Raw genomic sequence first — 10,634 nt, 5'->3', positions numbered from 1 at the left:
TTTTATTTTAGTCAGCCTACGATATGCAAAGTGCTACCTTGTCATAGTTTTTATTGGTATCTCTTTAATGACTAATGATATTGAGTATCTTTTCATTTGTTTTTGCCATTTGTATATTCTTTCAATAAATCTTTCCAAATCATTTGTTCATTTTTAAGATTGAGTTGTCTCCTTATTTTTGAGTTGTATGACTTTATACATTTTGGATATAAGTCCCTTATCAGATATATGATTTGCAGATAGTTGTCCCAGTTCTGTGGGTTATGTTCTCACTTTCTCTATGAGGTCCTTTGAAGGACAAAAGCCTTACATTTTGATGATGTTCAATGTTTCCAATTTTTTTCTTTTGTCACTTGTGTTTTTGGTGTCATATTTAAGAAACCATTGGCTAGCCTGAGGTTAAAAAAGACTTATCCGCACATTTTCTTTTGAGAGTTTGTACAGTTTTAACTTTTATATTTAGATCTATGACCCATTTTAATGTAAGTTTTTATACGGTATAAGGTTGGGATCCAACTTCATTCTTTTGCATGTTGATACCTAGTTTGCCCAGTACCATTTTTTGAATAGATTACTCTTTTTCCATTGAACTGTCCTGGCACCACAGACACAAATATGTTTTAATGGTTACCATACAAGTTTGAACACATACTTACCTTTTACTAAATTCTTTCATCTAGTATTAGATTAGATATACTATTTTCTCAGGTGAATTATTATGGGGAATATAGATGGATTAATTTCTTGTATATAAATTTGGTAGCCTTTGAAGTAGACATAAAGATTTGGTTTTGTCTCCAAATTATGTAAGGGATCCTTATTCAAATGCTGAGGCTAATCTTTGTATCAGAGTCTGCTTCTCAGAGAATTTGCCTGAGACATCTCTAACAAGGGGACAGGGCCTCTCAGTAGAGAGGTTTACCCGTGGTAGATTGCAGTTTGGAGCCCAGGATCTTTGTGGACAGATGTTTTGTTAAAAGACAAAGAGAAGAGGAAGACTAGCTATACGTGCCCAGTTTCTCCTTCCAAACTCACTAAATGAGAGTGGAGTGAATGAGGGGACAGAGGGTGACCAAGATTATAATGCTAACCCATAATGATGTATATGAAAAGAGACATAAAGAGGTGGAGAATAAGCATTTCCCCCCCACCTCAAAACCATGTACCAAATACCCAGGGGCAAAGTGTCCTGCTCCAATGGAGAGGTCTTAATTTTTTCCTGCCTGCCTCCCCATTCCTCTTTCCCAAGTTATTCAGTGGGAACAATCTGATATTCATTTTGCTTACTTATAGCTTTATGATGAGGGTTTACCACATACAGACTATAATTGTTTCTTGGTTGTAAGGCCTTTCATATGAACAGTGAGTCATCACAGGTGATGAATTTTTCATTTCCTTTCACGAAAAGGCCAATTGACTCAAAAACCCTGCTCAAAGCAAAGGATACATTTTTTGGGAACATTTTCCTTCCTTCTTTCCTTCCTTCCTTCCTTCCTTCCTTCCTTCTTTCCTTCCTTCCTTCCTATTTATTTATTTATTTATTTATTTATAACCACTATAGGCAAAACGGCCATTATTGCTAGCTTTGGTCTAAATATACTCTAAATTTTGGATAGAAATTTATGGCAATTCTACTTTGGGCCAAGAATTCATTTCTGGTCCCTATAAAATGACATTTTTGGCTCTACTTTATATGGAGCCAAAGGTTCATTAACATTTGCCAGCTGTTTCTTTGTATTCATGGTCTGATGAAAATGACTTGGGAGCCAGAAAATGTGAACCAAATTTCCATTTCTGTCATTGACTCCATGTGTGACCTTGGACAGGACTCTTCATTTCCTTGAACCTATTTTCTCCATCTACAAAATGGGGATAACAATAATAGAGGATATACGCTTCATTGCTTAATTTCCCACACATAATTTTTTCACATAATTAAATAGCTCATGTGAATAAAAACTGGAAAACAAAAATTTCGTTATAAACGCGAGTCAACAGCATGACTCACGTTAAGCAACTTAAGACATTTCTGAAAACTTGGTATAAAATATAACACATAGTATTCTTTCCCATTTTTAAAATAATGATGTAGCCACATTAAAAACTGTTGACTTTAGCATGTAATAACAACCATTAAATTATGTTTTCAGAAACATAGTTTTCTCATAAAACAGATGTGTCCTTTTCTCCAAAATTTCAGCACCACTAGTTTTCTAATAATTTCTAGGTTACAGCAGAGTTTTGTGACATGTAGTTTTGTGTCTCAGAGGACAGTATAATGCCCAAGCCTGCATATTAACAAGTTAGTTATTACACAGCTCTATAGTATTAAAAACCCTATAAAACAGACACATTCAGAGGTAGTTTTAGAAACTCTAAATATTTTTTAACGTACATGGTATGTTAACTAACTGGAATTTAAATAAAAACTTGAAAAAGTAAATTTTTCAATGCAAACAAAATTCATGTTTTCTTTAAATAGTGAGCTCATCAGTTCAACTACTTAAAAAATTCCAACTCTTTTTACACAACTTTTAAGAAAAACCCATCTGTCATGAGAACCGGGCACATTCTGCTCTCACATCACAAAATGAAAACAGCATTTCAGATTGCTGCCGGGTCCTCGGGAGTAGGAGGGGCTCTTTATTTATTTAAAAGATTTTTTTTTTAATGTTGATTTATTTTTGAGAAAGAGAGAGAGAGTCAGCATGAGTGGAGGAGAGAGAAAGGAAGACACAGAATTCGAAGCAGGCTCCAGGCCCTGAGCTGTCAGCACAGAGCCTGATGCGAGGTTAGAACTCAAACTGTGAGATTATGACCTGAGCTGAAGTCAGACGCTTAACCAACTGAGCCACCCGGGTGCCCCAGGAGGGGCTCTTTAGATGCTGCATGTGGCTCTACTTATCCTAAGCAAAGTTTCATTATAAAGATGGCTAGTATATAAAAGACAAACTTTTAGTTATTTCCTAGATTATAATGTAGCATTTACCTATTGAATCTAAAGAGGTTTATTTCAGCCTCACTTTTATTTTGAGATATTCAGGGACTGAGCATATCATGGAGTTCTATAGTTCTGCATATTATTTCAGCTATGTTACTGGGTAGATGTTTAGATTAAGTGTGGTTTTGCTGAAATCATGCCGGCAAAGTTACTTCAAGGGACCTCACTGCTATCACGAGGTGGCTCACAGAGTAGGTGAAGTTCAGGTGGAGGTTCAGTCGCCCGTTTGGTCATTATCAAAAAAAGATTCATGGGTGCCACCTCTTGGATATTTTTATTGATCTGGTTGGGGAGATGATCTGGGAATATGAATTGAAAGGGAGAAAAAAAAACCTTCCAGGTGATTCTAAAGTCCAGCTATGTATGAGAATCACTGTCTTACAGTTTCCTGAAGGCGTCTGGGAATTCAGGGTAAATGTCACTCATGTGATTGTCACCCTGTAGTTCCATCACCACCATGTTGAATCCCCAGTCCATGCTTTATGTGGGCTTATTTCATCCTCATGGTCCTTGGATGCAGCTGGTATTTGGCCCCTTGACTTCTATTTCATTTGTGCTCTAAATACCATGTTTATTTATTTTCCCAGTTGATGCCTTAATCTGGAATAATTTGAGAATAAGGCCTGTGTCTAAGTGGTTAGGGCATTTATTCATTTATTTTTTCAACATCTGTTGGGTATGTAATATGTGCCCAGCAGACACATTTATTTCAGATGTAAGAGCACAAAGGAGGGGGACCCCCAAGCACAGCAAGTCTCTCTGAGGAAGGGGGGCATCAAATGGAGACACTCAGGTCGTTGAGGTGGAAAGGTCAAAAGCAGAACAAAACAAAAACTGCAGGATATAAAAAAGGTAAAACTTTTTTTGTCTTTTTATCCCCTTAACCCGTCACAAAATTTTGTTCCTCTCTAGGTTGTACAAATTTAGCAGCTAGTGTTGTGTTTCTTATTTAAAAAGAAAAATTACTATTACTCTGATTATTGAAGATTATTTCAAATTCCTCCTTCAAAGCTCTTTGGAAATATTAATATCAAACAGAGATTTGAAAGGCAACCCTTGAAAATCCTACCAGATTGAATAGCTCTGATTCTACTGTTATGCTCTGCTGCATCCTGTATATAATAATAATATAGGACATTAACCGAAGATTATTTTCAATCTGGGCCATCCTTTTATGTCTTCAAAATGGCACACTCATATAATAATCTTATTCTGTAATGTTGTTTCTGCCATAATAAGCCACTCTTCCTATTAACCGTGTCATGGACTGTAATAGCCCCAGCAGTGATTGAGATCCAAATGAAATGGGAATTGGCTGACTTCCGCTGGATTCTTGTTAGGTTAAATTAGCTAATACATCGACAAAGCTACCCACCATCCAGACTTCTTGGTAGCTTTTTCAACATCACGGCGGGCACTGAAGGTGCTCAGGTCGGCAGGTGGCTCTGAGGAAGGTCTTCTATTCTTGCCTTCTAGTAGCTGTGCCCCTGCTGAATCGAACGGCATTCCCATTATTTTACGGATAATTAGATGAGATGTGTTTATCGCAGCAATTTATTGAAAACAAAAAAGTCACACATTAGCAAGCTAAAATTATAATTAAAGGAAAAAGAGGCGGGGGGGGGGGGAAGCTTCTGCATAAATCGTGCCAAAATTTCAAGGGACCAATCCTTAGAGGACAGAGACGTCAGGCTTCAAATTTGATGAGTAATTTTCCTGGGCCACGCAGCACCAAATATATCATCTGACACAGTTCTTTCTTTGATTTCCACTTAGGTTTAATGGTTGAATAATCATGGCTCATAAGTTTATCTTTAATAACAGTCGCAGCAGACAGTTTATTAGCAGATTCTGCAGGCTGCAGGGCTGTCATTTGCTGTTACAGTGATTGTCTGTTTTAAATATCACAGCTGTTGGTGTTTTTATTTATTTATTCATGATTTGATTCCTGCCTCTCCCACATCTCTGACGCTCAAAGGCAGGCTATTTTCCTTTCCTCTTTGAATTGTGAAAGGCTGCTGTGACAGTCCCTAGCCCAGGCCGTGGAGTGTCACACAGGGTCCTATGGTGCCGAACAAAAAGCCGCGTCTTCCTGAATCTGGCAGAACTCTTTATGAGAGCTGGGCCTTCTTGCGCGGGGCTTTCTCTGTCAGTGAGGGGTGGGCATGAATGGGATCCTATCAGGGGCTCGGGGCCAGTGAAGACCCTTCTTCATGCGTTTCTTGGCCAGGAGAGGGGAGCCACAGGAGAAATGCAAATGCCCAGGCCTCTACTTTCCCATGTGATAGCACCGTGAATAAACATAGGAAGCGCTGTGAGCTGCGGTTTCCGAATTCAGCTGAAGAGAAGGCTTGGTCCATAACACACAGCATCTTTCATTGAGTTGTGTGGGGGGGACAGGCTTGTATTGAACAGATGACATTATTTCGTTTGTCTCCAGAAAGGCCCTGTGAGGAAGAGTTTACATACAGCGATACAATTTTGTGAGGAGAAAAATCGGGGCCTTACATTCTCAGCATGACCTGGAATCAGGCACGGAATTAGAGGAGGCGGCTGCTGCCGTTAGGTAGCTGACTTGGGGGGAAAACGGACAGACCCCCAGATGCCAAAAGGCTCCCCCTCTCTCCTGAGGAAGTACGCTTCCTGTATCTCCTGTATCTTCCTGTATCTCCCGAATAGTAAGTAAAATAATGCCCCCCACCTGATAGCTGAGAGGTGGGCAAAGTACCATTCTACAACAGAAGCCTATAATGGGCACTCCCTCAACAGAGGGCGCAAGAAATGTGTACAACGAATCTCAGTTAATTTTCTGCGAGTAGGCTTGGATCCCTGGGAGGCAGTGAAAGCAGAGAGAAGAAAGACATCACAAGAGGCACATCTTACCCATTTCTTGATCTTTGGAGGGACATGTTCTGTCCTTCTGTCCCTCGCATACTCTAGAAGATATCCACCAGTTTTTTGCCACGTTCAGAAAAAGGGAGACCCGAAAGATCTCTGTGCCCCCTATTGCTTTGGGAAAGGGATTGCCACAATCTGCAAAGAGGCAATCACCTGCCCCTTGACTACCAGCAGCAGATTTTTTTTTTTTTTGGCTTCCCCTGCCTTTCAGTAAGTGCTTTTGTAAAGTAACAGTAAAAGCTAACGTGCTATAATATTTCAGAAATTAATGGTGGGTGCTGAGGATTATGGAGCACTTTAATTTTTACTGTTGCTTTGCTAATATCTTTATGAAAATAATGAGCACCAGAAAGTGGTATCGATTGGTAAGGAGAGCCAGATCCAGGATTCAGCACTGAGCCTTTCCACCTGCCTGGCTCCAGATGCACTCCCCAACATCAGGTTGAAATCAGATGACGACATTCTTTTTAACAGATCAGATACCTCTCACGGCACCCGGGAAAAGGAAGTTCACTATCAACATCACCAGTCCTCACTTGTGTGTAGCTTAGTGGCTCTCTAACTCTGTGCCTAAAAAGCTCTTGGAGTCTGCAAGCTGGGTGCTAATATTCTAAGGCTAAAGACTTAAAATAATTAGTCATTGTCAAAATAATAGAAATGTAATGCTCATAATGTTAATATAGCAGATATGGTTTTATTTTATTTTAAGCTTTTTTGTCCATAAATGTTCATTGAGACTTTGGCACTTGATGATATTTGCCTTAATGAATATCAGGCAGTATTTTTCTATTTCAATTATTTGTTGACTCCATTATGAAATCCTATTGATTCTACTTTGATATATCCAGCATTCAACTGATTTTCCTCATGGCCACACCTACTACTGTGGTCTGAGCCACCAAAGATCATGGTAATCACCTCCTAATAGGTCTGTTTGCTTCTGTCTTTGCTGCTATGTAGTCTATTCACCACACAGCAGCCAGAGTGAGCCTTTGAAAATGTAGGTCAGATGATGTGGCTCTTGTTAAAAACTCAGCAGTGGTTCCCCATTTCACTGCAGGGTAAAGCCCAAGTCTCTATAATGTCCTATGAGCCCCCACGTGGCTGGGCCCCTCCTGACTTTGCCTACCCCTCTTCCTCTAATTCACACTGCTCCACGCCCTCTGGCCTTCTCGCTGCTTTTTGAGTATGCCAGGTAGATGGGCCTGGAAGCCATGCCCGTTTTTCTGCCTTGGATGCTTTGCCACCAACTATCTGCTTGGCTGCAACCATTACTTCATTCAAGTTTTTGCTCACAGCTCATCTACTCAGTGCAACCAACCTGCTTAATACTGCTGTTTCCCTTTCCAACTCCCATCCCCTCTTACCCTGCTCTACTTTTTCCCATCACATTTCTCACCTCCTAGCATTTAACCTGTTAGCATTAGCATGTCAGTACCACAAGAACAGCAATCTTGGTCTTTAACTGTATTTCACAACTTCCAGCAAGTGCTCCAGAAATATTTGAATAAATGAGTGTCTATTATGTGCCAAACTCTATGATATACAATAATTCACAAGACATATGTGCTGGCTTATAGTTCAGCATGGAAGACATACAATTAACCAGTAGATGGAGGAAAAAGAAAGAACAACATACCAAATGAATGTTAGTGCAAGAAATCGTTAAGGAACAATGAAGCTGAGTCTAACAGTTTGTGTGTGTGTGTGTGTGTGTGTGTGTGTGTGTGTGTGTTTGCGTGTGTTGCATGTACTTATAGCTGTGACCTCATTCTGCATTACATTGTTATAGTTTCTGCCATTAAAATGGTTCCTTTAATGCAATTCAACACATTAGTATTCATCGTGATCTCCAAGGAGCACTATGACTTTCAGGTGCTCCACACCTGAGGAAATTTAAGAACTGCTATTTGTGTGGTGATTTTCAAAGGGTGTTCACATGTATTTTTCTCATCTAATTCTCGGAACAACCTTCAAAATATAGGTCTTCTGTATCATCTTCTTTGATATGTCCTCCCAGTTTTGACTTTCAAGCTTCAAGCAAAGATGTTTTTAGGTAATTTCATAATTGAAGATGCCTATAGGTTCTATGAGATTTCTGTATGCTGTCGTTAGTGCTTTGGCTGCTATCCTGTGTTCATTTTTCTTTCTCTTTTTCAGTTTCACCCCACTACCATGAGTCTTTCTCTCAAAATAAGATTAAATTCTTCAATGATTGCTGGGAGTGGGAAAGGGCATCTTAACATAAACTTTTGTTTTCTTACTGTTCAGTCAGCTGGGCCCCAGACCTTGGGTCTCCTTCTCTTTCAATTTCATGGACATTGGATAAAAAACATGGTTTAAGTAGTTGTAACCAATATCCTTGTTTCAAGAGCTCATATTTGGGAAAGGGTGTCAATGATGTCGGCACTGTGGGGATACATTATACATACAACTTTCCTTTGTATGTGTGTATAGTTTTTAAATCAACTTCCCATTTTAGAATAGATTTAGATTTACATAAAAGTCATAAATATAGTATAGAGATTTCACATATATCCCACTCCCAGTTTTCTCTACTATAAACATCTTACATTATGGTACCTATGAAATAGCTAATGAACCAACATTGATACATTATTGACTAAATTCCACGTATATTCAAATTTCTTATTCATTTATTTTTATTTACTTATTTACTTACTATCCTTTTTTAGCATTCTAGGATCCCATACAGAATACAACATTACATGTAGCTATCATGTTGCCTTGTCTTGTTTTTGATGGGTTTGAAGGTTTTGAGGAGTACTAGTCAGGTATTTTGAAGAATGTCCCTCAGCTGGGATTTGTATGACATTTTCCTCATAATTAGACTGAGGTTATGGGTTTGGGGGAAGAAGACCAAGACATATGGTACCACTTTCATCATATTATATCAAGATTATGTTCTATCAACATCACTTACTACTATTTTAAAACGTTATTTATTCATTTATTTTGAGACAGATTGAGAGTGAGTGGGGAAGGGGCAGAAAAAAAGAGAGAGAATCCCAAGCAGACTCCATGCTGTCAGCAGAGTCTGATGTGGGGCTCGAACTCACAAACCATGAGATCATGACCTGAGCTGAAACTAAGAGCCCAGATGCTTAACTGACTGAGCCACCCAGGCACCCCTCAACATGACTTATTACTATTATGTTAATCTTTATCAACTGGCTTGGATAGTGTTTTTAAGGTTTCTCCACTGTAATCCCTGTGATTTTTATGTACCCTTTATTTTAACCAAATTAGAATTGTGCAGAAGTTTCCTTGGACTTTCTGTCTTAGGTCTAGACTCTTCCATCCCTGAACCAACTCACCTTCCTCATATTTCCAAGATTTTTATAGATATTTTTGTCCTTTTTGTGGTTCAGATATTAGCTTGATGTCACCCATGGAGAAATAACAATTGTGGGAGTGGAGGGTGCTTTTGTTATGTTTTTTTAGTTAGTGATTCAGATTAGCTATGAAATTAAATGCCTTGGTTTTTGAGCAATCAGGCTAAGGAATGCAAAAAGAAGACTAATGATTTTGTGTATTTACAAAATTTTAGAATAAAAGTAGTTCAATTTCAAATTATAGAAGAAATTCAGAGGCAGTGGAATTTAAAAAACAACAACAAATGAATAAACAAACAAAAAGCAGAATCAGACCTATAAACACAGAGAACAAACCGATGATTGCCAGAAGGGAAAGGGTTAGGGTTGGGCCAAATGGGTGAAGGGGCATGGAAGATACAGGCTTCCAGTTATGGAATGAATGTCAAGGGAATAAAAGGCACAGCATAAATAATAAAGTCAATAATTTTGTAATAGTGATGTAACAGGACAGCCAATAGCCACACTTGTGCTGAACATAGCATAATACATAAATTTGTCAAATCACTAAATTATACACCTGAAATTTATGTAACATTGTGTGTCAACTATACTCAAATAAAAAATAAATTAAAAAACAAACAAATAAAATAAAAGGTAAAAAGACCACACACACACACACACACACACACACACACACACGTATGAAAACAGGGAAATTTAGGAAAAAGAAGAAACAAAAATCACCTTTAACTATCAAGAGATAATTACCGCTATCAATTACCTTCAATCATTTTTCTACATTTCTATATGTGTAGATATTTATACAGTATCTACTTATCTTCATTTTCTTTTGCTTTGGGGGACTGATCTTATATCTATAGTTTGTATTTCACTTTTTACCCAGAATTTTTTCTCAGTCAGCTTTATTTTAATAGGTCTTAAAATTCTGTGACAGATTTTTTGGTCAAATCGTTTCCATTAAAAAGTACTGATTTTAAAAACTAGTAATGTAAATTTGCCACAGGAAAACAACAACAACAACAACAACAACAACAACAAATGATCCACAAAACATCCTCTTTTCTCCATGAAAGTTTTACATTGCATTATTATTATTAACCAGAATTTACCATTAAACTTAATTGGCCAATGGAGACAAGCAGTTCTAGACCTTCCACCACTGATTAAGACTGGGTGGCAAGTATTGGGGATAATATTCATTTAGCCTACTGAGTTTTTTATCAGAAGACTTGGGTATCTTACCTGCCCCAACAACCTTCTTGTCCACTGATTTGATGACACACCCACAGCAACGGTCTGTTGGAAATAACAATTAGCTAGGAGCACCTGGGTAGCTCAGTTGGTTAAGTGTCTGACTTCGGCTTGGGTTATGATCT

The sequence above is a fragment of the Prionailurus viverrinus genome, chromosome B3, assembly GCF_022837055.1.
Source record: "Prionailurus viverrinus isolate Anna chromosome B3, UM_Priviv_1.0, whole genome shotgun sequence".
NCBI lineage: Eukaryota > Metazoa > Chordata > Mammalia > Carnivora > Felidae > Prionailurus > Prionailurus viverrinus.
This window is presented reverse-complemented; position numbering follows the sequence as displayed.